General features: G+C 39.7%; 1 protein-coding gene across 2 annotated transcripts in view; it reads right to left on the bottom strand.

The window, feature by feature from the left end:
- The window catches only part of ACR11 (uridylyltransferase-like protein), a 52474-nt gene that overhangs the window by 12919 nt on the left and 16622 nt on the right, over positions 1-22933 (bottom strand). The window contains exon 1 of one of the 2 annotated variants that reach the window (XR_016079438.1): positions 3637-20851. The exons of the other annotated variant lie outside the window; for it this stretch is intronic. The gene's annotated coding sequence lies outside the window, so the exon portion shown is untranslated. Of the gene's footprint in view, positions 1-3636; positions 20852-22933 lie in introns of those variants that run through there. 2 annotated transcript variants of the gene reach the window in all.

The following is a 22933-nucleotide window of genomic DNA, read 5'->3' as shown; positions in this document are numbered from 1 at the left end:
GATGGCAAAGCATCCTCATCTAACACGGACATCGTGCTGCCCATTGTTTGGACTTGATATTGGAAGACATTGGGAAGTTGCCTACTGTGAAGAGAACAATTGAGAGGGCAATTGCACATACTGGTTATATCTATAACCATCCGGGTTTATTGAACTTGATGAGGAAGTTCACAAATCAGAGAGAATTGATTAGGCCAGAAAAAACCCGTTTTACTAGTTCCTTCCTCGCATTGCAGAGTATATACAAACAAAAAAAGAATTTGAGAGATTTATTCAACTCAAAGGAATGGAGTGATAACAAATGGATAAAAGAATCAAAAGGGAAAAGAATAGGGGATACAGTCATGATGCCCACATTTTGGACTAATGTCATCTTTACTCTTAAAGTGTGTGGCAATCTTGTTAGTATACTAAGGTCGGTGGATTGTGAAAACAAACCTTCCATGGGTTATATTTATGAGGCTATGGATCGAGCAAAGGAGACCATTGACAAGGCATTTGGTGGAAGGAAAGAAAAATATGAAGAAATTTTTGAAATTATTGATAAGAGGTGGGAATGCCAACTCCACCAACCATTGCATGCAGTTGGTTACTTTTTAAACCCCCAATTTTATTATGATGATCAAGAGAGAATTAAACAGATGAAGAGGTTATGACGGGGCTTTTTAAAGTAATTGAGATGCTTGAGAAGGACAAGAACAAGAGAAGTGTAATCACTGATGAAATATCCAAGTACAAGAATGCAGAAGGCATTTTTGGTTTTGATATGACTATTTCCTAGAGGAAGACTAAAGCACCAGGTAAATAACATTGATTTAATAATTACAATATTTGATTATCTTAATATTTTTAGTTTGCCTAATACATTAATATTTATAATTTTTAGTTGATTGGTGGACCATATTTGGTGCTTCTACCCCGAATCTACAAAAGATTGCAGTGGAAGTTCTAAGTTTGACATGTAGTGCATCGGGGTGTGAGCGAAATTGGAGCGTATTTGAGCATGTATGCCAAACTACTACACTCAAATACTTCCATTTTTTTGGATAAACTATCTTAAATTTACACTTATTTATTTTTTTTCTTTTTTGAATTAAAGATTCATACTAAGAAAAGAAATCGGTTGGACCGACTTGGTATTTGTTAAGTTCAACCAGATGCTTAAAGAAAGTTTTGACTTATGTAGAAATGACCCCATTTCATTAAAAGATATAAATGAGAGCAATGAATGGTTAATGGGGGAGGTAGGATGTGATGAGGATGGTGCAGAAGCTGATTTGGTATTTGATGATGATACACTAACATGGGGAGATGTTGCTCGTGCTTCTGGAGTTGAAGAGCCACTAAGGTATACAAGGTCTAGAGTTTCAACTTCCCAAGCAAGAGCAACAAAATCTAATGGAAAAAGACCAAGACAGCTTCAATTGGAAGATGAAGAAGAGGAAGAAGAGGAAGAAGACCAAGACAGCTTCAACTTCCAACCTTGGACTCTTTTTGTTTTTAATATAGAAAATTGTCTATGATTTTGTTTTGTAGAAAATTGTCTATGACTCATTTTTTGATATATAAAAGAATTAAAGAATATGATTTTGTTTTTTGACTCTTAATATATAGCTTGTTTTTTGAAATACTTTTCAAATCTGATTCCTTACTTGCTTATTACAATAAATGATTAATTTTTATATTGACTTTGTTATGTGTGAGTGTAACGGTGTGAGCAATGGAGAGGATACTAATACCAAGAGGTAAGTGTCTTTTAAGTGTTAACAGTTAACTTCATTAATGCTGATTATCTAATGTTGTATAGGACTATAGGTTGTTCTCATATGTCATATTCTTTAATTCTTTTATATTTATATTTATATTTTTATATTGAATCATTGAAATTGAAGTTTGAATGTGTTATACTGTTCTGTTATTATTTTTCTTTTTTTTGTAGTCTAGTCTCCTTTAATTATTTATTGCTGATTTCTTAATTCTGTACTTATTGCATCTTTTCCTGATTAACCAATTGAATCATTGCTGATTGCATATTCTTTAATTCTTTTATATTTAATGCTAATTGCAATATTGCCTTTGCATATTCTATAATTCATTTATATTTAATCATGCTGATTTCTTAATTCAGATTGATCATTGTTGATAAGATGATTGCATATTTGCATATTTTCCTGATTCATTAACTTCAGAATTCAGATTGCTGATAAGCTGATTGCATTACCTCTAATGAGTAATGTCTAATTCTAATAATCTAAGTATCTAATTCTAACCAATTGAGCAAATAATTAATTAACTAACTTTGTTTTTTGATATTTTCCTGATTTCTTAGAATTTTTACAAATTTTTTTTTCTATTTTTTAGTTTTTTTATTTATTTTGTGTGCCTTTTTAAAAAGGCGCACGCCTCGCCTGCGCCTTCTGCTTTTAAAACATTGGGTATGATAGATTATGTTACAGGATATGGGTAGAGTCAGACTCCTTCAACCTTTCCTCTCAGGTGTAATTAGCTAGTTTGCTAACAAACTCAACTCATCAATTCCTTATGATTCTTTTTGTTTTAGAACATTTCGCCCTTGTTCCCCTCTTGGTTTCATGAGTACTTTAGAGTTAACCCTTAAAATTCTCATAGAAATGTTAGGACAATTACTTAGTGTGCACTAAACACATTTTGAATGAAGAGATTAAGAGTCTTATGCTCACCGTTCACATTTCATAGTGAGCATTATCTTACTTCGGCATCAATAATGGAGCACAAGATGCCTTCCCAAGTCATTTAGTAACTCGTTTTTATCCATTGAACCTAATTCTTGGGATCTCAGCATAGGATGAGTGTCCATAACATATGACTTATATAATAGGTTTCAACCCCATTTCTATCAATACCTCGTAAACCACATTAGTAACCTATGGTTTGGTCAACGAATTTACAAAGTTATTTTTAGACTTTACAAAATCCAAAGCGCTTGTTCCTTAGGATGGGATGAGAAAAAGAAAATATTTCAAAAGTATTACTTTTTGTCTTATTTGTTTTGAGGGAAATAGGGAGATGAAATGAGAAAAATGTGGGATGTGTAATTGGGATCTCACCAAAACAGTTATCCCGGTGAGAAAACTCTACTAAGAAAATATTGCGGGTCTTGTTAGAGTAGAGAGCTTCAAGAGACTCTTCTTCTTCAACCTCTACCCATCCCAACGATCGGATCTCCGGCCATTTCGTTCAAAGGTATAACCAGATCCATCTTCTACTTCCTTTGCTCACCTACTATTTTGTTTTTTGTTTCGTTCTTCCTTCTCGATCCCTTTTATTTCCCCCTCAATGGTTGGAAAGCCAGTTGTTTCCTTCAATGTCTCCGGTGAAGGTTTGGCCGGAGTGAACTCCATTCTCTTTCTTTTCCATTTTCACCTTGATTTCCCCTGTCGCAACTCGCAAGAAGAATTAAAATGAATATTTGAATTGAAGTGAAAGAAGAAGTGCAACATCAAAAAATAGGAGAGGGCGAATACACAGGAGAGATGGTTTCCAACAGTCTTATTGTGGTGGTTGTAGAAAACCTCTCGGCGAATGTGTGCCAATACATAGCTTGCAATCTAGAGATATTGCGCAGCCAACAAGTATTGGAGCTTGTGTGCTATTTACCGTTGCAGCAATTAGGTTGTCTGGCTCTCTGCTTGTGGACTTTATTCTGCTTCCCTCCACAAAATTCGTACTATAGTTACTTATCTGATGACTTTCGATTCCTCCATGGAAACGATGGAGAAGACAAAAGATGGAATAAGAAGAAAGGAATGGAAATGCTAGAGAAGACGAAAGCACAAAGAATTAGAACTGAATCATCTAATTGTTTTTCGGACAAGGTGGGTGGTCGGTTAGCCCCTAAGCTTAATTTAAATCGTTTGACACATGCATTTAGCACCACGTGTCATTCAGACTTGACAACCACACATCATTAGGTTGCCAATTTCACATATTTGCAACATAAGCCCCTGCTTTTAACAATGACCCTTGACAGCCATTTAATGCCTTTACCATCAATGAGCCGACACGTCATTTAGTAATCATTCCTTTACACTACATGTTCCCATTTTCATTCTTTTCACCTACTAGAAATATTCCTTATCGATAACATCACCCATTGCATTGGGGGGTTTGCACCAGCCCCACATTTTTAATAAATACACAACTATTAATAATACGAGGAACCTCCCATTGCATGTTTGATCTCATCAATCACAGGCCCTAATCGCAAAACTTCATACTGACGTTGCACCTCTGCTTACTAACAGAACTACTTCTATCAGTAAGCAGGGGGGCTACAACAAGGTAAACCCGTAGTCAAAAGCTCTTGCTTATATTGAAATACTTCTATCAGTAAACAGAGAATCTAATGTAAGTATATGGATTTAGACATCATACTATTTGCTATAAATGGGGGTACTGGGTCGGGTCCAATTGGAACCGGAACCGATCTGACAAGAACTACTAAGGACCAGAACTGAATTGGACCCGATAAGGTTTATAATTTTCAGACTCATAATCGAACCGATCGATTTTTGGGACAATCGGGTGTGACTCAATGGACCCGATTATAATAAACCTATTAAAAATATTATATATATATATTTAATATATTATACATTTAATATATATCATATGTATATATCTCGGGTCAGGTCTGAATCTGTTCAAGACTGGGTGGAACCGATTCCAAACCGATAATAATCAGGACAATATATTAGGACCCAAAATCGACCCAATTGGTTCGGGTCCATCGGGTCAGACCTAACCCATTAACAGCCCTAAAAGTGCATCCACCTGAGGATCTAGAAAGGGGAGTAACAACACTATTGCTTACATGTGAACATCGAGAAAGAGTAGGAATTCAAGTACTGAGATAACTACATGAACACATAGCGAAACCCTAAATGGCTCAAGTGTTTTAGATCTAACAAACTCGTAACTACTTTCCCGAAGAGAGAAAGTCCACCCCTTTGATGCAGGAGCTGAAGAGTCAAAATTGGAATTTTATGAAACTTTGTATTTTTGTCATTTTGCAATTTTTGTGGGTCCATTGATGGCAGGGGTGTCAATTGGACTGGATTTGGTCCAATCCGATCTAATCCATCATTGGTCCATTTAAAAATGGACCGGACCAAATCCCATACAAACTGGATCCAATCCGGTCCAAATGAAATGCAAATGGACCGGAATGGACCCAATCCGGTCCAAATTAAATGAATCTTTAATATTTACATAAAGCCTAGAAAATATAAAAAAATGCAGAAATATATTAAAATTTTCACAAATATATAAAATTGACGCTACCTGCCTTAAAGATACAACATCAAAGAAAAATAGGGTTTTCTGAGAAATTATGATTTTCTCATACATGATTTTGTTTTATGTGGTATAACTTGTGCTCTCAAATTAATGCAATGGAAAACAACATGGCTAGTACCTAGTAGACACGTTTCCTATTTTTCTTTTAATTCTTTTCTCCATTATTGATAAATAGTTGCTCTGTCCACTTCCCTCTGTTCACATATCATCTCTTAGGACATGATATACCAGTTTCATTTGCAGCTGTGCCTATAGAAAATCATGGGAGAAAGAAGATAAATAGAGGGAAGTGGAAAAGGGAGGGTGGGGCTGAGGAGAAGACAACTGAGGAAAGGAGAAATTGGTTCCTTGTAAATGAAATGGAAATTTGCATGCCATCTAAGACAAGTTTGGAATGGTTTAAAATATAGTAATTTTATCTCTTACTGGATCTAATTCATTATAAAACCAAATATAAAATTTTCTTTATCAGCGGCTAATGATAAAAATAGAAGAAAAACAACCTTTTGAGAAGAAATGACTATTTAGAAAGATGCAAAAATCAAAAAAAATGTAGCAGAAAACAAAGCTCAAGAGGGGAGAAGATGAAGAAGGTGGCGGCAACTTGGGTTCAGAGAGAGAGATTTTTGAATATAATCTCTTTTCTTACACCCTTAGTTCTATTTTATTAAGTTAAACTTTGGTAATTTACAGAGAAGCCCTTAGTTGAGCAGAAAATTAAAAAGACATAACATAAGAAAGAATAGGCCCAGATTAAGGCTCATTACAGCAAAGAACATAAAAGATAAAAAGAATAGGCCCATTACAGCCTATGAGTCATTCGGCCCATCTTCTCTACATTCCCCCTCAAGCTGAGCATAAATGTCAATCATGCCAAGCTTGCCAGTATCATGCTGAAGTTTAGCCTTGGAAATGCCCTTGGTGAGGAAATCTGCTAACTGTCCTTCAGAGGTGATGAAAGGTAGACACACTTCACCAGAAGCCACTCTTGTTCGAATGAAGTGTCTGTCAACTTCGATATGCTTAGTTCTGTCATGTTGCACTGGGTTGTGAGCAATGTTAATGGCGGCCTGATTATCACAATATAACATCATTGGCTTATCATGCTCAATACCCAGTTCCTCAGTCAATGATTTAAGTCCCAATAGTTCAGAAACTCCATGTGCCATGGCTATTCTGCTTCGGCTGAAGATCGAACAACAACTTCGATTGCTTCTCCAAGAGACAATATTACCTGCCACCAAGCTATAGTACCCAGAGGTAGATCTTCTGTCATCAATGTTTCCAGTTTAGTCAACATCTGTGTAGGCTTCAAGTTTCATATGCCCATGCTTGGCAAATAAAATTCCCTTTCCAAGGGAGACCTTCAAATAACACAGAATCCGCTCTGCTGTTGCCATATGAGTATCCCTGGGAGGAGCATGCATGAACTGACTGATGCAGCTGACAGCGTATGCAATGTTTGGCCGAGTCATGCATGGATAAAGAAGTTTTCCAAGTAGTCTCTAGAAGACTCCCTTGTCTTCTAACAATATTCCATCTAAAGCAGAGAGTTTATGGCTCATATCAATAGGAGTAGCAACTGGTCTAGCACTCATCTTCCCTGTTTCAAAGAGTAAATCAAGAACATACTTCATCTGAGAGATAATGATCCCATCCTTGGATCTAGCAATTTCTATGCCAAGGAAGTATCTCAATTCCCCCAGATCTTTGATCTCAAACTCTGTATGAAGAAAAGATTTGAGATCATTAATCCCTGAGACATCATTACACGTCACAACAATATCATCAACATACACAATCAGGTAAACAACCAAGGATCCTCTTCTCTTCACAAAGAGGGTATGGTCAGACTGTGTCTGTACATAGCCAAAGCTAACAAGGGCAACCCTAAATCTTTCAAACCATGCTCTAGAGGACTGTTTGAATCCATAAAAAGATCTCTTCAGCCTGCAAACCTTTCCTTTCATATCTGTTTTATACATCACTGGAGGAAGAGACATATAAACCTCCTCATGTAATTCTCCATTCAGAAATGCATTCTTTACATCCAGTTGATAAAGTGACCAGTCTGAGTGTGCAACCAAAGATAGAAGAACTCTCATAGAAGTCATCTTGGCAACAGGGGCAAAAGTCTCCAGATAATCAATCCCATATGTCTGTGTATAGCCTTTTGCAACCAGCCTAGCCTTGTACCTTTCAATGGTGCCATCGGCATGATATTTGATAGTAAAGACCCACTTACAGCCTACTGGATCCTTCCCTTCAAGCAAATCAACCACTTCCCAAGTGTCATTCTTATGCAGGGCATCAATTTCTGTTCTCATAGCATTCCTCCATTCTGGAATATTAAGAGCTTCTGACACAGACCTGGGAATTGGGTTAGAAGCAACAGAAGAAAGGTAGGCAAAATATGAAGGAGAGAGTAAAGTATAAGAAAGGTGTTTGGAAATGTAATGTGCAATACACTTCCTTTTTGCGTTCCTAATAGCAATAGGGATATCAAGGTCTGGGAATGATGGCTCCAAAGGGGCTGTAACAATACCTATTGTCTCATCTATAACTGGAAGTGCATGAGGCTCATGTGTTGTAGGGGAAACAATCTGCTCATTTATGGTTCTTTGCCTTTGATACATCCTGGGATTAAAAAGAGAGCGAAGAGGTAAAGGGGGAGGAATAGGAACATTGGAATGAGAGTGAAGTGACTGATCCTCCCTTGATTCATTTGAAGAAGGAAGAGACTCAGCAAATCCTCCCCCTTTGGACAATGTCTCTCCAGAGAGGAACCATAAAAGGAAGAAAGCTCATCAAAGGTGACATCCATTGAGAGATATCGTGCCAGTCTTCGGATCAAAACAACAATAATCCTTCTGTGTGGGAGAATAACCAAGGAATATACACTTGTGGGTTTTTTGTTCAAATTTATGTCTTTGGACACTTGGGATATGTACATAACAGGTGCAACCAAAGACACGAAGAGGAATAGGAAAAAAGTCATTGTCTGCACGAAGGAGACTGAAGGGAGATTTAAACCCTAAAACCTGGATGGCATACGGTTTATAAGGTATGTAGCAGTGAGAACAGCATCACCCCAAAATTTTATAGGGACATGTGAGGCAAATAGAATACTTCTTGCAACTTCAACAATATGTCTATTTTTTCTTTCAGCAACTCCATTCTGTTCTGGGGTCCTAACATAGGAGCTTTGATGAATAACCCCTAAATTAGTGAGATAGCAGGTCAAGTTTTTCTCAAAATATTCTTTTGCATTGTCGGATCTGAAAAATTTAATCCTGGTATCAAACTGGGTTAGGACAAATTCATGGAATTGCCTCACAAGTCTGGGAACTTCATCACAAGACTTCATAAAAAATATCCAAGTGAACCGAGAAAAATCATCAATGAACAAGATAAAATATTTGTATCCACCCATGAAGGGTAAGTGATAAGGCCCCCACACATCAGAATGTACAATATTAAAATGAGAAGAAGATCTTTTATTACTCAAAGGATAACTATTTCTACAATGTTTTGACAATTCACAAGACTCACAATAAAGACTGGACAAACTAATTCCCTTAAACAGTTCTGGGAATAAATGACTTAATGCAGAAAAAGAAAGATGACCCAAACGAAAATGACATAACATGACTCAACTGATGAACTCTATAGATGTAGACCCAAAAGCAGGTGTATTCCATTCGCCTCACGGCCACTCCCAATCACCTTCTAAGACTCCAGATCTTGAAAAACATAGTAGGAAGGGAAGAATGTCACACAACAGTTTAATGACTTAGTTAGGCTACTTACAGATAACAAGTTTGTATTTAGTCTACGTACATGAAGAGCAGAAGGAAGAACCAAGGAGTCTATAGTCTTGATGGTTCCCTTGCTAGAGATAGGGGCAAGAGATCCATCGGCTAGGGTGATTTCGTCACGTCCAGGAAGTAAATCATATGAAACAAGCAAAGTAGAAAAACTGGTCATATGATCAGAAGCACTAGAATCAATAATCCAAGGGATCCTACAATTACCTGAAATAGTTGCATGATTGGCAGAAGCCCGTATACCTGAATGAGCAAATGCAAAAGATGTTGAATTTTTTGAAAGGCTAGAAGAATAGGTCACACCCTCTAGGTGACTGATCATCCTTCCAAACTTCTCATATTCTGCCTTTATAACTGCTAACTACACACTAGCCGTCATCTCTTCAGTTTGGTATCTGTCACTATCTGGACCAGCAGCAACATTAGCACTTCCTGCCCTTTTATTATCAGACTTATTCTGAAACCGAAGTGGTAGGAGCTCATGATGCAATTTCCAACACTTGTCTTTAGTGTGTTTTGGCTTTTTACAGTACTCACAGACAATCTCTTTCTTCCCTAAGCTACTTGGAGTCCCTACAACCCCCTTGGGTTTCACTCCCATATTAGCAAAGTGATCATTTAGACCAGCCCATTGAACCTGGACAAGTCTCCTGCTTTCTTCACTACTTACCAAGGCATATGCCTAAGATAGTGAGACACTATCCTTGGATAAAACATTTTGTTTTGTAATATCATACTCTAGATTTAGTCCTGTCAAAAACACAAACACCCTGTTTCTCTCGACTAGTTTTCTGTAGGTCTCAGCATCATTAGTGGTGTCCCAGGTTATAGCTTCTATCAAATCTATTTCTTGCATAAAGACTTCAGTGTTGAGAAGTATACAGCTAATGGTTTCTCCCCATGTCTTAAATTCTTCACATCATTTCTCAACTTGTAAGCTCTGGCCACATTTAATTTTTGGGAATAGGTTTCACCAACACTACCCCAAATTTTCTTTGCTGAATTCATCCACAAATAGTGCTAACTAATCTGTGGTTGCATTGAGTTCACAAGCCACCCAATAACAGTATAATTTTGTTGTATCCACTTTTCATATGATGGATCATCTTCCGAATGAGCCTTTTTGCTCCCAGAGATAAAACCCCACTTGTCTCTACTACAAATATGAATCTTTACTGATTGTGACCAAGCCATATAATTAGTTCCGTCCAGCTTGACTGTGGTCACAGCTAGTAGAGAGTCTATAGAGGCTCCCGAAACCTATCCGGATTCAACAACATGCTTGTTTTCAATGTTTAAGGAGTTCATCTTCTTAAACACCTCAAAAATGATTTCAAACAACTTCGAAAAACACCAAATGAAGACAGAACAAAATTGTGTTGCGAGCCAACCTCTATGTAACCGTGCCAGTAATCTGCGTCACACCCGGAAGCTGGAAGAAACAAAGAAAATTCAACCACTCCTTGTAGACTTCACAGAACACTAATCCACTTGATTTGATCTTCAAGAAGGAGAATGAAAAAGCCTTCAATCACTGAGCACCCAGGTCAAACTCCCTGTGGGGCCCGCAATCAGATTTCTCCAAAATATTAGGGTTTCGGGCAACACACTTGAATCTGTCAAGGGGGCAACAAAGTCAGTCCTCTTCTCTCCAGAAACCACTAATAACTGGGTTGAAAAATGTCTTTAATTATTCATACGATTTAGTTCTCCATACACACTTTGTATGGGAAAAAAAGTGAAAAAAAATGGGAAAAACAAGTTTGCTCTGATACCAAGAAGAAAAACAGCCTTTTGAGAAGAAATGACTGTTTAGAAAGATGCAAAAATAAAAAAAAAAATAGTAGAAATCAGAGTTCAAGAAGGGAGAAGATGAAGAAGGTGGCAACAACTTGGGTTCAGAGAGAGATTTTTGAACATAATCTCTTCTTTTACACCCTTAGTTCTATTTTATTAAGTTAAACTTTGGTAATTTACAAAGAAGCCATTAGTTGGGTAGAAAATTAAAAAGACATAACATAAGAAAGAATAGGCCCAGATTAAGGCTCATTACAGCAAATAACATAAAAGATAAAAAGGATAAACAACCTATGGGTCATTCGGCCCATCTTCTCTACACACAGCAAATAACATAAAAGATAAAAAGGATAAACAACCTATGGGTCATTCCGCCCATCTTCTTTACACTCCCCCTCAAGCCAAGTATAGATATCAATCATACTAAGTTTGCCAGTATCATGCTGAAGTTTAGCCTTGGGAATGCCCTTGGTGAGGAAATCTGCTAACTGTCATTCAGATGTGATGAAAGGTAGACACACTTCACCAGAAGCTAGATTGGACCTAAGTGCAAGTGGGAGCTGTTAGATAGTGTATGCCCTTAGCTCCAATCAGATTGATGTACTTATGACATTTAGTGTAAATAAATAAAGTGCATATTTGATTCATGTTATAGTGGTGTGTTTCTATGTAATATCCTTAAACTGGACACATAATGAGACTCGTGTTAGTTTAGAATGTTCACAGCTAGTGGATCGATCTAGGGAGATCTATCCTAATAAGGCTGACACTGGTGTACCGCCAAGTTGGTTGGGGTGGACTGTCTCAACCGCCAGGGTGAGACCCGAGGTACATGTAGTGTAGGTTTAACTTGATACCTTGAACCGGACCAGAATTCCAGTGTTGCCCTGTACCTTGGTGATAAGTGGGCAAAACTGGAATGTTACACCTGATCCCTAGACTCGATTATGATACTGCACTAGGTGTCGGATTGGGCTGTTTTTTATATGCCAATCAGAGGGGGTCAAAACATGGGTATATTGGGACAGTCTAAGAATTCATCTGAGTGGGTGATCATAGTGACAGGATCAGCCCCTTTGTCGGACAAAGGTAATGATCGGGGATGCACTCTCTCTGATGGAAACCAAGACTGCCGGCAGCCGATTTCAATTGTTGAAATTTTGTTTTGCAAAATATATTTATATAAAGATATACATATATATTATGGTTTCAAATTATTTGCAAAAGATTTTAATTCCCGGGATCCATGTGAGTAGAGAGTGCAACACTGTTCCTTACAGCCGAGGGAGAGGTCATCTCTTGTCGGGCAGTGTTTGATCATTATGGGCTGAGAAGTTAGGTGTAAGACCATTGAGGGTAATACCTAATGGGCTAATCTTGCATCTGCCAACAATCCCTAGGTTTTTATAAGGTGGCTTGGCCCAGAGACCACTTAGTGTAAGTGTTGGGCCCATTGAGAGTCCATGTGTTGGGATTCAAGAGGTTTACTGTCTTTTCAGTAAATTCGGCCAGGCCTTGTAACAGAGGCTAGGCTGAACCCATGTGGCTGACGTGTAGATCAATGTTTGGGTCTCACGCCATACAAAGAAGCCCAATTGGGCAGCAGTTTGGAAGAAGTTTGAGCACTTAAACTTATTGAGCCTAAAGCCCATTTCAAACTGGCCTAGTTTGACTAGTTAAATAAGGGGGCGGACCTAGGATTAAATCAGCAGATAGGATAGGGTCTTACCATATCCACTCAGAGAGTCCAGATCTGAATCCAGATCTAGAAACCTTCTAATGAGATTAGAGGAGAGAGAGAGCAGTAAAACACAAGAATTGAAAGGAATGATAGAATCTGAATATTCTGTCGCCACCACTTCTATTTAGTATTTATAGTTTATGCTAGTTACATGAAAGGATAAATCTGCCATTGGTATTTACATAACACATAAAACAATATAAAACTGAAATATAAATAACAATTGGAATAACAGATTGACCATCAACTAACCCTAGGATGACTAGGGCACATTCTACCCAACGGACAGAGTGGAACCACAGCTGTGGGGCCCACATCAGTGTTTTCTACACTCTCCCTCAAGTTGGGAATAAATGTTTATCATTCCCAACTTGGATAGATCCACCTCTAGCTTCTTTCTTGATACGGCTTTAGTGAGGATATCTGCTAGTTGCATACTAGATGTGATGTAAGGGAGGCATACTTCTTGAGATGAGACCCTCTTTTGTACAAAATGTCGGTCAACTTCAATGTGTTTGGTTCTGTCACAATACAGCATTAGGGGCTTCTCATACTCGATACCCAACTCCTCAAGTAGAGATCTCAGCCATAGGATTTCAGCCACTCCGTTAGCTATTGACCTGTATTCTGCTTCAGTACTAGATCGGGAGACAACACTTTGTTTCTTACTTCTCCAAGAGACAAGATTACCTCCCACAAGGGCACAATATCCTAAGGTAGACCTTTTGTCATCAACACTCCCAGCCCAATCGGCATCCGTATAGACCTCCACCTTCATGTGGTTATTGTTCTTGAACAATATACCCCTACCCGGGCATCTCTTCAAGTATGCTAATATTCTTTCTGCCGCAAGACGTGTGGTTCTAGGAGAATGCATGTACTGGCTGACAACACTAACAGCATAAGTAATATTTGGCCGAGTGAGGCAGAGATATAGGAGCTTTCCTACCAATCGCTAGAACATAACTTTGTCTTCAAGAGGCTCCCCACTCTCTGCACTAATCCTATGGTTCTGTTCAATGGGTGTATCCGTAGGCTTGACACCTAACTTTCCAGTTTCTGCCAGCAGATCTAGGACTTATTTCCTTTGAGAGATAAAGATCTCCTGTTTGGATCTAGCAACCTCAATACCCAAAAAATACCGAAGTACAACAAGGTCTTTCACCTCAAATTGTTGATGAAGGAGATGTTTAAGGGACTCAACCTCATTGCTATCATTCCCTGTCACCACAATATCATCAACATATACTGCAAATAGTGTCAAGGAGGATTATCCTCTTGATAAATAGAGTATGATCTGACTGGGCCTGTACGTAACCGAACTTCACAAGGGCTAGTCTGAATCTGTTGAACCAAGTCGTAGGTGACTGCTTCAAACCATACAAAGCCTTGTTGAGCCGGCAGACCTTCTTACCTGTTTCTGCATCATAGAATTTAGGAGGCAAACGCATGTAAACCTCTTCTTGCAGGTCTCCATTCAAAAAAGCATTTTTCACGTCCATTTGATATAAATGCCAAGTGTGACTTGCTACAAGGGATAATAGGACTCGAATGGTGGTCATCTTGGCTACCAGGGCAAAGGTCTCCAAGTAATCTATACCATAAGTCTGGGTGAACCTTTTTACAACTAACCGAGTTTTATACCTCTCAATGGATCCATCTGTATTGTGCTTCACAGTAAATACTCATCTACAGCCAACTGGTTTCTTTCCTTTGGGCAGATCAACTAGCTCCCAGGTGTTATTTTTCAACAAGGCATCCATCTCAACCTGTATTGCATCTTTCCATTCCGGGACGGGTAGGGCTTCTTGCACTGTTCTTGGAATAGAGACATTGGCAACGGAACTAAGGTAGGATCTATAGGTAAGAGATAGGCGATCATAGGATAAAAACTGGGAAATACAGTGGGCTGTAGATGTGATACAATGTCGTTTCCCTTTACGGACGACAATCGAAAGGTCAAGGTCATCTACAAGAGGTGAAATGGCAACAATAGAGGAAGTCTCTATGGGCCCTAGGACTGTAACACCTGGACTTGGAGCTGCAGATGAGATTGGAGTTGGCCTAAACTGCTGATGACCGAGATCAACCTGCTTGCATCGCCTGTGATAGACCCTCAACTCCTGATCCCTCTGACCACCCTCACCATTGCAGCTCTCATTGCCCAATGGAATAGATAAAGGAACTACCCCACTCTCACTGCTCTCCCCCTAGGAGAAACCCGAGGATAATAGGGTGTCTCCTCAAAGAAAGTGACATCCATGGAGACATTTTCTCCCTTGAGACAGGATCATAGCAGCAATAACCCTTTTGAGTTTGTGTATAACCAAGGAAGATGCATTTGGAGGCCTTGGGTTCGAATTTGGAGTGATGGGGTCCGAGAAGTTGAACAAATCAGGTACAACCGAATGTTTTAAGGGGAATAGAAAACAACTCCTCACTTAGGTATAAAAGGGAAAAAGGAGATCTTATATCAAGAGCCCAAGAAAGAACCCGATTAATAAGATATATCACCGTGAGGATAGCATCACCCCATAAGCGAATAAGAACATTGGAGGTAAACATAAGACTTCTAGCCACCTCCAAGATGTGCCTATTCTTCCTTTCTGCAACTCCATTCTGCTGAGGTGTATGAGGGCAAGAGCTCTGGTGTATAACCCCATGATTAAGAAGGTAAGATGCCAATGGTTTAGCAAAGTATTCCTTTGCGTTATCGGATCTAAGAACTTTGATCTTGGCATCAAATTGGGTTAGGATCATTTGGTGAAAGTTTTGGATCAGGGCAGAAACCTCATATCGTGAACGCATGAGATAAACCCAAGAAAAACGGATATGGTCATCAACAAATAACAAGAAATATCTATACCCAACCCATTGAAGGGATGTGATAAGGCCCCCAAACATCAGTATGCATAATATCAAAAAAATTATTACTCCTTTTATTACTCAATAAATAAGACTTTTTACAATGTTTAGCAAACTCACAACTTTCACACTGCAACTGAGACAACTCAATGGACTCAAATAAAGCAGGAGACAGACTCTTTAGAGACCGAAAGGACAAATGACCCAATCGATTATGCCAAAGCATAACCGGACTCACTCTAAGAAACAAATGACATCTTCTCTACTGACTCTTCCTGACGAGACATCTCCCCGAGCAGATAGATTCCATTCGTCTCATGGCCAGTCCCAATCACCTTCTTCGTCTCCAAGTCCTGAAAAACACATCAGTCAGAGAATAAGGTTATTGAGCAGTTCATATGCGTGGTAATACTACTGACTGAAAGAAGATTAGTATCAAGTTTAGGAACGTGCAAAACAGATGACAGGGAGATAGTATCTAATAACTTGATGTCACCATTCCCAGAAATATGAACCAGAGAGCCATCAGCAATAGATACTTTATCCCTACCAGAAGACAAATGGTAAGTGGTAAACAGTGAAGGCAAGCTAGTCATGTGGTCGGATGCACCTGAATCTATTACCCAACAAGGTTCAATAATACCTAGAGTTGAGGCATGGTAGGGTGAAGCTCGAGTACTTGAATGTGCGAAAGCAAATGTAACAAGAGCTGATGGTGACTGCGGTGGCTGAGCTAAATTTCCAACTTCCTTTTCTAACTGTATTAGAGTAGCCCGAACTGCAGTTAAGGTCTCTAAAGGGGTTCCTCTTGTGCCAGATGAGGATGCTAAATCAGTGTTCACGGCCACATGAGCATTGCCCTTCTTGCTTCTCAACTTTGCCGGAACCAAGTGAGAATGCAGTTTCCAACATGTGTCTTTTGTATGTTTGGGTTTTTACAATGTTCACATACCACATCCTTTTTGTCTTCCTTCCTCTTGTCCTCTAAATCACCCCCTGATTTGGGTTTGACAGGTACATAGGCTGGTGTGAGAGGCTGAGGTTGCATCATAACTTTCCTTCTGGTCTCTTCACTATGTACTAAGGAGTATGCCTGAGAGAGAGTCACTGTCTCTAGTTAAAATCTGTTGCCGCACAATATCATACTCTGAATTTAGGCTCGCCAGAAACTCAAACACCCGGTTTGTCTCAACTTGCTTTCTATATATCTGCGCATCTTTGGGACTCTCCCACTCAAGAGTCTCTAAGTGATCAATCTCACGCCACAGAGACTGCAAGGTAGAGAAATATACTGAAATCGGTTTCTCTCCTTGTTTAAGGTTTTCACTTCACATTTCAATTCATATGCTCTGGCAACATTAAGGGGTTGGGAATAAGTTTCTTTCATAACATTCCATATCTCCTTAGTTGTCTTTGCCCACAAATAATTTCGACTAATATGAGGTTGCATAGAATTACACAGCCATGTCATAACCAAGTAGTTTTCTTGGATCCACTTGGTATACGTAGGGTCTCCCTTGGGGTTTTCTTTCACATCTCCCAAGAGGTACCCTAATTTACCTCTTCCCCTAATAGCCATCACGGCTGATCGGGCCCATTCCAAATAGTTTGATCCATCAAACTTTACGGTTGTAATCTGACCACCTGTCTCAGAAACACTACCATAATTGTTGTTCCCAAAACTGTTTTCTGCCTGATTTTTAAACTCCATCTAGGTCAAGTCCCAAAAACAGCACTTGGACTACCAATCACAATCAAAACAGGGTAGGACCAATCTGTATTCACAATGTATGTGCACAAAACAGGTATAAATTTGATCTAAAACCAACTAGCAAAGACAACAGCAATAGTCCGTACAGTTCTCACCCCTTAAGAGAGTTCGAAAACCCCAAAAGGATCTGAAAAATCAGCTTAGAAATAAGTCTGATATGCTTGACAGAATTAGGGTTTTAATCAGTCCTTAAAGAAAACATTTCAATTGCACATTCCAATCAGTACCGTACAGATAGACTTGTAGTAGGGTTAATATGAAACCCTAAAAGTTGATCAATGCTAACAAAACTTGAGGACAGCTCTAGGTAAATCGCAAGGTTCAATCTATCATTAGGGTTTGCCGCAAGATCACTTTCAAACCCTAGAGAATAGAAGGGAGAAAACCCTAGAATGGTTCGACCGCCCTTTCCAGATAGGTCCAACTTATCCTCTCCGATAGTACTCTTAGAAAATAAATGACTTACAAGAAAAAACTGTTCGTTGCCTTCCAAGGTTACCTGAACCCTAGTCTTCTCTGATTCTTCCTGATCACCAACACTCTGTAACCGTGACAAGTCTTTAACAGCTGCTAAACCCTCTGGTGATCTCCAAGAATCAGTCCACGAACTCCACTTTCTCAGCTTCTAGCCCTAGGGGATTCTTATGTGATCGGCTGGACTAGACTCACATGAGAAACCCTAACCTTGCTCTAATACCAATTAGATGTTCAAGACTACTATTAGCCTTGAACCCTAATAGATTTCAGGTTCAAAAAAGGAGAAAAGGTATAGAGAAGAGAGGAGTAGAGAGAGAGCAGTAGAATACAAGAATTGAAAGGAATGACAGAATCTGAATATTTTGCCGCCGCCACTTCTATTTAGTATTTATAGTTTATGCTAGTTACATGAAAGGACAAATTTGCCCTTGGTATTTATATAACACACAAAACAATATAACAACTGGAATAACAGATTAGCCATCAGCTAACCCTAGGATGACTAGGGCACATTCTACCCTACAGACAGAGTGGGACCACAGTTGTGGGGCCCACATCAGTGTTCTCTACATCTCTTAAAGAGAACTCTTAATCCAAATCTGCATTCGGATTAGGAAACTCGTAATGAGATTAGGAACTCTCTTTAAGCCTATAAAATGAGGGGGCGAACCATTCAGATCATCCCAAACTCTCCAGCCTTCCAGAGATACAAGATTTCAGAACACAGAGAGAAGTCGAATACAGTGTGACTGCGCCTTCTCCCTGCGTTCTCCTCCTGCCACCACCATACTGCCAGTTCGATCTCCTTGTAGGAGCGATCAAGAAGTGTCTTGATATCAATCTTTGGAGAAAGACTGATTTGAAGATTGTGCTCACTGCCTCCATCGAATTCTTGTGAAGGGTTCGATTTTTGGGAAGAACACTACTGATTCTGCTCCACCCTACACTATGTCATCTTCAGTGGGAGCAGTCTTTGAAAATTTTCTTTGGGCGTGAACACCTTAATTAGGAGATACTATTTCTTCGTATCAGGTATATCTCTCTCCTACCTTTTGGTTCAGATCTAGTTCGGTTCTTGGTTCAAGATTGATCCTTAAAAAATGCAATTTTTCTAAAACAGGGAATGTGATTCCCACATGGAAAAGAGTGAAATTTTTGAAATTTCACCCTACCTTCCTGCAGGGTTCGGCCATCCATATGATGGATCTCTCGTCCCTTCAGTACATATCGGTCATTGTCGGTGGAAGTCATCGCTCTTCAATGCGTTTGATCTCAAGGAAACTGTTTCTACTGTAGCTACAGTAGTCCGAACCAGTAAGGAGAAGAAGAAAGAGAAGGAGAAGAAGAAGAAGAAGAAGAAGAAGAAGAAGAATAAGAGAAGAAGAAGATGAAAGAACTATCGAACCTGATAGCTAAACCCTATCAGTCGACCTCTTAATAGTGATTAGGCTTCTAATTAAATGTACAAGGACTAAACTGCCCCTACTTAAGTATGGGACAGAGAACCTCTAATAAGACTGCCACATAAGCTCATAACTTAACCAAGGTGAGTTGACTAATCTACCCTTATTCGGCTAACTCTAACACTCTCCCTCAAATTGGAGAATATATGTCATATAATCCCAACTTGTTACATATATAGTTCACTCTCCCTGAGCTTAAGGCTTTTGTAAACAAATCTGCCCACTGATCACCTGAGCTTACATGTTCTGTGCTTATCTCTCCAGTAAAAACCTCCTCCCTCACAAAGTGGCAATCAATCTCTATGTGCTTTGTTCTCTCATGAAAAACAGGGTTGAATGAGATATGGAACGCAGCTTGACTGTCACAGTACAACTTCATAGGTTTATCCATGTGGAACCCGATTTCTTGTAGGAGATTCCTCAGCCACACTAATTCACATGTAGTGTGTGCCATGGCTCTGTACTCGGCTTCAGCACTGCTTCTAGCCACAACCGTCTACTTTTTACTCTTCCACGTCACAAAATTTCCTCCAAGAAATGTGCAGTAACCTGTAGTAGATCTTCTATCAGACACAGAGCCCGCCCAATCTGCATCCGTGTACTCAACTACTTCAAGTTTTCCTCCTGGTTTATACAATAGCCCACGGCCCGGAGCTCCATTCAAATATCTTACAATTCTAAGAACTGCATCCCAGTGAGATATACGAGGGTTCTGCATAAATTGGCTCACCACACTGACTGCAAAGGAGATGTCTGGTCTCGTGATAGTCAAATAGTTCAGCTTCCCCACTAGTCGTCTATACCTTCCAGGATCATCAAATATTTCCCCTGTATCACTGCTCAACTTAACATTTGGTTCCATAGGAGTCTCAACCGGTTTTGCACCTAACAGTCCTATTTCGTCCAATAGATCGAAAACATATTTTCTTTGGCACAGGTTTACACCTTGTCTTGATCTAGCAACTTCTATACCCAAGAAATACTTCAATGTCCCAAGGTCTTTTGTTTGAAAATGATTTTGCAGAAAGACCTTGAGTTTGTCGATCCCCAATTTGTCACTGCCAGTTATGACAATATCATCCACATAGACCACTAATAAAATCTTTCCAGCTTCTGAGTCATAGCTGAACACTAAGTGATCAACCTGGCATTATTTCATTCCAAAATTCTTCACCACTTCACTAAACTTCCCAAACCAAGCACGAGGCGATTGTTTCAACCCATAAATTGCCTTTTTCAATCTGCACACCTTACCAGCCTCCCCCTGAGCAACAAACCCAGGTGGTTGCTCCATATATACCTCCTCTATAAAGTCACCATGATGGAAGGCATTTTTTATGTCAAGTTGAAATAAGGGCCAATCATACATAACTGCCAGGGAAATTAACACACGGACAGAGCTAATCTTAGCCACTGGAGAGGTCTCCATATAGTCCACTCCATACAACTGTGAATACCCTTTAGCAACAAGTCTGGCTTTCAGACGCTCCACACTACCATCTGGCAAGTATTTAACAGTATACACCCATTTACAACCCACAACATGCTTACTAGGAGGAAGAGTAGTGAGCTCTCACGTGTGAATATACTGAAGAGCAGAGAGTTCCTCCTCCATTGCCTGCCTCCACCCAGGTGAATTAAGAGCCTCTTGGACATTGTTAGGTATGGAAATAGATGACAATAGTGAAACAAACTGGCGATATGAGGCGGAAATGCGAGATACTGAAACAAAATTGGAAATGGGATGGAGAGTAGAACTACATTTACCTTTCCGTAAGGCAATGGGTAGGTCAAGTCCTGAAGGTTCAGCAACAGAAGCAACGACAGGATCCGCGGACAAGGTAGAAGCTGGAGGAGGGGCCGGTGTCGTTCGACGTGTATACACTTGCCGAATTGGTGGTCGTTCAGTAGGGATCTGCACTGGATGAGGTGACGAGTCAACTCTAACAGGAACACCCGGAACGGGATCACTGACCGGAAGAGGAAGAGGAAGTAAAGATGGAGACGAAGATGCTTCAGTTCCTGAGAAGAAGGGAACAGACTCAAAAAATGTGACATCAAGACAGACATAGCACTTCCGAGTAATGGGATTGTAACACTTGTACTCTTTTTGAGTCCAAAAGTAGTCAAGAAAGACACACTTAATGGAGCGTGCATCCAACTTGTCTATTCCAGGACTCAGATTGTGAACAAAGCACACACAGCCAAAGATACGAGGTGTTAATGGAAAGGGAGACAAGGTGGGGAACAAGGTAGAGAAGGGAGACCGACCATGAAGAATAAAGGAGGGCATCCGATTAATGAGGAAACACGCAGTAAGTACAGCATCACTCCAAAACCATTTATGAACACTCGTATGATGAAGAATAGACCGAGCTGTTTCAAGGAGATGACGGTTCTTCCGTTCAGCTACCCCATTTTGTTGAGGAGTGGATGCACAAGAAGTTTGATGAATGATGCCATGCTGTTCTAAATACTGTTGAAAGGAAGTTAGAAAATATTCACGACCATTATCTGAACGAAGAACTTTGATTGAAACACCAAATTGTGTACGTATTTCAGCATGGAATTTTTGAAAAATGGAAAATAATTCACTCATTTCTTTCATTAAATAAATCCATGTCATTCTTGAACAATCATCAATAAAAGTGACAAAATACTTATAACCATTATAAGACTATTTTGATCGAACCCCAAACATCTGAATGAAGCAAAGCAAAAGGACTCAACATACGACTTTCAACTCTATGACTGAAGGAAACACGACGATGTTTCCCAAACTGACACGACTCACACTGTAACACTGACAAATGACTCAAAGACGGAATTAGTATCTTGAGTGCCTTGAGAGAAGGATGTCCCAGTCGACAATGCCACTGTAGAGGAGTGAGTGAAGTCTGAAGTGTAACTGACGATCCACCACTGTCAAGGTAATACAATCCACCAGCTTCATGCCCCCCACCAATCTTCTTCCCCGTCCTGAGATCCTGAAAAACACAAGAAGAAGGGAAAAAAGTAACAGAGCAGTTAAAAGTCTTGGTTAATTTACCAACAGACATAAGATTGAATGAAAACTTAGGGACATATAGAACAGATGATAAAGAAAGAGAAACCATGTCAACATTGCCAACACCACAGATGGGAGAGGAGGAACCATTGGCAAGGGTAACAGTTTGAGATGTAAAAGTTTTAGAGAGAGAAGAGAACGCACCTGTAGTCTCGGTCATGTGATCAGAGGCTCCAGAGTCAATAATCCAATGAGAGGTTTTAGATGACAAGCAAGCTATACCTAAGTGGGCAAGAGTAGCAGTAGTGTGCTGTGAAGTGGACTGAAGGAACCGCTCATACTCATCACGCGGTACACTCACCATCTCCCTTCCGGAAACAGATGTAGATGTTGAAGGAGTTAGGTCTGCCTGTTGATTATCACTGACATCAACCCCACCAGCAACAGCATGATTGGCCCATTTAGAGGAAGGGCGGCCATGAAGATCATAACAGAAATTTACGGAATGTCCTTCCCTGCCACAGTGGGTACACTTCCTTGTAGAGCTGCCTTTTTCTTTGCCACGACCTCCCCCTGAGTCACGACCACAACCACGGCCAAATATGGAACCACCACGACCTCCTTGGGAGGCATGTCCTCCCCCTTTCG

This window comes from Nelumbo nucifera, chromosome 8, assembly GCF_055504915.1.
Source record: "Nelumbo nucifera cultivar China Antique chromosome 8, China Antique-T2T, whole genome shotgun sequence".
Lineage (NCBI taxonomy): Eukaryota > Viridiplantae > Streptophyta > Magnoliopsida > Proteales > Nelumbonaceae > Nelumbo > Nelumbo nucifera.
This window is presented reverse-complemented; position numbering and strand designations above follow the sequence as displayed.